We start from the raw sequence: 6,023 nt of genomic DNA, 5'->3' as shown, positions 1-6,023 counted from the left end.
AAGTTAATAATAATTAACAGGAAATCGAAAACTGGTGGCAAATATATTGAACTAAACTTAAAGAATAATAAATGGGAAATCAGAAACTAGATGCAACAGAAACTAGATGCAACCGCATTGAACTAACCTCAAAGAAAAATAATTAATGAGAAATCAGAAACTTTATGTAAATGCATTGAACTAACAAAGAAGAATAATTAACGGAAAATCAGAAACTGGATGCAACTATATTGAACTAACTCCAAAGTAAAATAATTAACGGGAAATCAAAAACTGTATGCAAATGCAATGAACTTAACTTAAAAAATAATTAACGGGAAATTGGAAACTAGATGCAATTGCGTTGAACTAACCTCAAAGGAGAATAAATAATGGTAAATCAGAGAATTGGATGCAAATACATTGAACTCAATGAATAATTAATGGGAAATCGAAAACTTGATGCAAATGAATTGAACTAACCTCAAAGAAGAATAATTAACGTGAAATCGAAAACTGGATGCAAATATATTGAACTAACCTTAAAGAATAATTAATTGGAAATCGAAAACTGGATACAAATACATTGAACTAACTTCAATAAATAATTAACATGAAATCAAAATTTGGTTGTAAATGCATTGAACTAACTTTAAAGAATAATTAAGGGAAAATCGGAAACTGGGTGGAAATACATTGAACCAACACCAAAGAATAATTAATAGGCCGGAAAACTGAATGCAAATTTAGTAAACTATTCTCAAAAAATAATTAATGAAAAATAGGTAACTGGATGGAAATGCATTGAACCATCTTCAAAACTTAGTTGTATTATATATAGTGAGACTGGAATGTCTCAACAAGTATAGTTTTGTATTTAACATGTTGTTTATCATATTTTTTTTCGTATGATGGAGAATGCCTTGCTATTCAAGTAACTTTAATATGATATTTGTTTTTATTGGACATTCTCACAAAACTTCAATCAAACCTCTATTATTAAACAAACAAAAAAAAAAAAAAAAGTCAAAAGATTTAATTAAAAGTAGTGGGGTTTTCACTTTGCAAAAAATTTAGATAAGTAATTAATATTATATTTATATCTCATAATGTGTAAATATGTTTTAGAAGAATTTAATATAATGGCACCGTTCTTAGGAAGGGTTTGAAAAATTATCTAATTTTTATGTCGACAATATTTAAATATCTCGAACAGAGTGATCAGTAGGGGTGTCAAAATGGCCCTCAAACCCTTAGCCCGCCCGCCCCGACCCGGCCCATAGGCCGAAAAAGCCTTCAAAATGAGGCCCTCACATTATGGGGGGTGGGGCCGACCCGACCCCTCAAGCCTTTGAGGGGAGGGTAAGGGCCTAGACTTCAAAACTTAAGCCCTCCCTTAAGCCCGGCCCTCATTAGGCCCTCAACATTTATTACATATATTTTAATAAAAAGATTTACAATATATTTCATTTTAACATTAATATGCTAAAAATCACTTAAAAAAACGTTTATCTATTAAGTTTGCCAACCTTATAATTTCATTATAATATTTAATGAAATGAATTTAATTGATCTTAATTGACTAATACAACTTTAACAAGTTTTTTTAGTAGTTTGAAGGTTTAATTGTGAAGTGCATTCGATTTTATCATTTTTAACTAATGTTTCTAAATTTATTTTGTAAATCAAACGTATAACATAATATCCGGCCCTCACGTTTGGCCCTCAAGCCCGGCCCTTCAAGCCCTCTCGAGAGGGTTGAGGGGCGGGTAAAGGCTTCGAGATTTAAGTATTGGCCCGACCTGACCCGGCCCTCGAAGTAAATGAGGGTAGGGCTGGCCCGGCCCTCAAAGCATGAGGGTTTCATTGTTTGAGGGCCGGGCCAGCCCGGCCCAGCCCATTTGACACCACTAGTGATCAGTGTGTGGTTCAATTTCCGGGTCTAATGAGTCAAATAAAACTTTATACTGTGATCTGATATTCTGGTTTAAATGTTAAAGTCAATACAAAATCATTAACCAAAGACAAACGGACACGTGCTAAACAGGTGTCCCTCTTCAGGACACGCGTCTCTAACAGACGAGTACTTAAAATCTATAAATAAGGCTGTGGAAGATTGTGCAAAACATCATATGCTCTAAGTTTTGAATTTGAAAAGATTTCTTGGAAAGGTTAATTACTTGCAAAGTTATTTTGGGTGATTTAGTTTGAAAGAATAGGGAAATGGCATCTCGTGATCAAAGCAACAAAGCTGGTGAAGCCAAAGGCCAAGCTCAAGTAAGACTCCATTCTATGTCCTTATTATGTTTCGCCAACGGCAATACTCTCTGAGTTTTGTTGGTCATGCACGCACTCATATATGCAGTATGGTGCATGGTTTCTACTGTATGATGGCGTTAGTTGTGCTTGACCAATGGTATATACATGTGGTTATGTCGTAAATTAACTTAGTTATTTATGCTTCCTACTTGATACATCACAATGATCCACTACTGACATTGGCGGGCATGGATGTTGTATCATAAATACATTAATTGGTTCCGTCTCTATTTAATTTTGTCAACATTTAAGTGATTAGACCGAGTTTAATTTTCTTGATCCGGTAATCATCATATACGCATCACAATGGCGCGCAGTGACCCTGATGAAAGTGAAGGTCATGAATTTTGCGTTATATGTACATAATCCATTAAATATGCATTTGTCCCATTATGCTTAGGCAGGTTAATATGTGGTTCAAGTTCTAAAATTCTAATGTATGAGCATGTTATGTAATATAGGAGAAGACTGGACAGATGATGGAAGGACTGAGAAACAACGCTGAAGCAGCCAAAAACCAGGTTTTTGAGACCGCCCAAGCGGGGAAAGACACACTCTTAGGAACAACTCCAGCTCCCAAAGAGAAGTCCTTGGAAACAACTCAAGCTGCGAAGGACAAGGCTTCAGATGGAATTAGGATAGGCGGTGATCGTGCACAGGAGACTAAAGAACATTCAGGAGGATACATGAATGCAGCCAACAACAAAATCTCTGAGTCTGTTCAGTCAACTCGCGATACAGCTCAAGTTGGGTCTGAGAAAACTGGTGGAATAGTTTCAAGGAACAGTTGAATATGTTCAGAAGGCAGCTGCTGGTGCCGCTGATTCTTTGAAACAGACTTTTGGTATGGTCGGTAATGAAACTGAGTCAAATGTTGCTAAGAGGTAGATGCTGAAGGCAGATTGAATTCTGTTGAAGTATGTAGAGTCTCACACATTCTATAAGTGTGAGACTATATTTTATTTAGTAGTTTCTATTTTGGTGAAACCTATCATCGAGTATAAATATATGAATTGTAGTGTAGGTTAGAGTAAACATACTATAAACCTTATCTTTTTCTTGTGCTTCCATCTTTTTTTTTCTCCACTTCATCTCTTTAAATAACCTAACCAGCTAACCACTATATGAATTTCCTAGCATAATTTAACATGGTATTAGAGCCGACTATGTTTAGAGAATGTTAGGAGAAAGATATGCAGTTTTAAGGTTCCAGTTTTAATATTAATTGCCGTTTTAATATTGTTTCTCTTCTGCAATCTCTCAATATTGTTAAAGAAGAGTACGTCAGGTTTTCTATGTATCTCTTAGTTTCTAAGCGCAGGCGCGCACGCGCTCAATTTCTCTTTTGCCAAGGCGTGCACGCGCTCTGGGCTTGTATCTCGCAGTTCTTGTTGCAGGCGCACACGCGCTCTGGGCCTGTATCTCGCAGTCTATCTTTCTTTATATAAAGTGAGTTTTCCTTCTCTTTACAATGACTGAAGTTGTTTCAAAATCCGATGAATTTGGTAATACGTCTGTGTTCTCTGTTGGTATGACCTCTGTCAAATTAGAAGGTGTTGCCAATTATCTTTAATGGGCAGAAGCAGTTACTATTTATCTTACTAGAAAAGGTATGAAAAGTCATTTGACAGATTTCCCAGATGATAAAGTAAAGACAACCTGGACGAAAGATGATGCCTTGGTTAAGAATTTTCTGTGGAATACTATGGAGAAGGATGTTTGTAATACTGTGCGGTTTTTCAAAACATCTAAGGAGATTTGGGAGTATCTACAAGAATCATACTCTCAATCTCATAATATTTCACGTATCTTTCAGTTGTATGAGAACATCTTTGATCTAACTCAAGGTGATATGTCTATCTCTGAGTATTATAATTCTATTCGTAGCAAGTGGGAAGAACTGAATATTTATCACCCACTTACTACAGACATAAATCATTTGAAAAAACAATGAGAGGAATTTCGAGTCTCAAACTTCCTATCTGGGTTACGTCCCGAGTTTGCTAATGTGAAAGCCCAAGTTCAAGCTGAATCTAAGCTCCCTACTCTGTTTGAAGCATATTCTCGTCTTTCTCGTATCATTGCACCTCTTCCAAAGCACAATGACAGTGTGGCTTTATTGATCCCTCCAAGCAACAATAATTATAACAATCCCTCCTCTGGTCGTGGTAATGGAGGTTGAGGGGGTAGAGCCAGTCGTGGACGTGGAGGTAGTCGCAACCAAGGGAGTGGCTGTGGTCGTGGTATGGGTGGTTTTGATCCTTGTGAGCATTGTGGGTGCACAAATCATAATTCTGATTTTTGTTGGGATATAACAGGTCGCCCACCTTTGCACAAAGCCAACAACGCCACAGTAGTTGATCAGAAAGTGACCGACTTTCAACAAGTTCAAGAAGACCTTGCAGCCCTGATAAAGCGGATACAAGCTATTCCAGTCAATTCATCTAGTCCATCCAACCAACCCACTGCAACCTAGCCGACTCAAGTAAAACATGTCTTCATACAAGTGGTAACAACTCTTGGGTCATTAACTCAAGAGCTTCTGATCATATGACAGGTAATCCCCAGTTATTTTCTAATCTTGAGTATACTCATACACTATCATCTGTCATATTAGCAAATGGGGCTAAGGTTAGTATTCTTGGTTGGGGTACTATTCAGTTAACTCGTTATGTATTACTTATCTCTGTCTTGCTTATTCAAAATTTTCCCTTTAATCTATTGTCTGTTCATCGTCTCACCTAATATCTTCATTGTAATGTCATGTTTTCTTCCACTCATGTTGTGTTTCAGGATCTACAGACAAAGACACTAGTTGGTGGGGGGCATGAGCATGGCGGCATCTATTACTTTCAAGATGGTTATGAGCACTCTCACCAGAAGTAAGCTCTCACAGTCTCGATCTCTCCTGTTCAGTGGCATAGACGTCTTGGTCATCTTCCTCTGGCTAGTTTGCGAAGTTTAGTTCCCAGTATTTTTTCTAGTATTCAGTCTTTAAGTTGTGAGGTTTGTGAGTTAGCTAAACATCGTCATGCTACTTATAAAAATAGTTTAAATAAGTGTTCTAGTGCTCCTTTTCAGTTAGTTCATTCAAATGTCTGGGGTCCTTGTAGAACCACTGGCCTTTTTGGAGCCAAGTACTTTATTACTTTTATCGATGATTTCTCTCGTACTTGTTGGGTATATATTATGGAAAATCGTTCTCAAGTATTCTCTGTCTTTCAAAAATTCGATGCTGAGATTACTAATTGGTATTCTGTACACATGCATATTTTTCGAACTGATAATGCCAAAGACTATACCTCTGCCATATTCAAGTGCTTTTTAGATGACCATGACATAACACATCAAACCTCATGTGTGGATACACCTCAACAAAATGGGGTTACTGAGAGAAATAACAAACCCATTCTTGAAGTTACCCCGATGCTTAATGTTTCAAACAAATCTCCCAAAGTTTTATTGGGCAGAGGCAGTCCTTACTGCCACATACTTGATTAATCGTATGCCCTCTTTAGTGTTAGGTGGAAAGACACCACACTCTGTTCTTTTTCCTGGTCAACCTTCTTTCCATCTTCCCCCTCGTATTTTTGGTTGTGTCTGCTTTGTTCATAATCTTCAACCGAGTCGTGATAAATTGGACTCTCGTGCTATTAAGTGTGTTTTCCTTGGGTATTCACGTACACAAAAAGGGTACAACTGTTATAGTCCTCATTTGCACAAAT

The 6,023-nt window shown here is 37.1% G+C and overlaps 1 long non-coding RNA gene and 1 pseudogene across 2 annotated transcripts; both read left to right on the top strand.

The window, feature by feature from the left end:
- Window positions 1-2,097: 2,097 nt before the first annotated feature.
- On the top strand, window positions 2,098-3,363 carry LOC147488893 (uncharacterized; annotated as a pseudogene). Its single transcript, XR_015201174.1, has 2 exons — window positions 2,098-2,256; window positions 2,760-3,363. The product of XR_015201174.1 is annotated as an uncharacterized LOC147488893 (transcript).
- A 372-nt stretch (window positions 3,364-3,735) lies between these two features.
- Window positions 3,736-5,508, top strand: LOC147488892 (uncharacterized). The gene is made up of 2 exons (XR_015201175.1): window positions 3,736-4,855; window positions 5,092-5,508. It is a non-coding gene; the product is annotated as an uncharacterized LOC147488892 (long non-coding RNA).
- Window positions 5,509-6,023: the final 515 nt, after the last annotated feature.

Source organism: Coptis chinensis, chromosome 7, assembly GCF_015680905.1.
Source record: "Coptis chinensis isolate HL-2020 chromosome 7, ASM1568090v1, whole genome shotgun sequence".
NCBI classification, from domain to species: domain Eukaryota; kingdom Viridiplantae; phylum Streptophyta; class Magnoliopsida; order Ranunculales; family Ranunculaceae; genus Coptis; species Coptis chinensis.
This window is presented reverse-complemented; position numbering and strand designations above follow the sequence as displayed.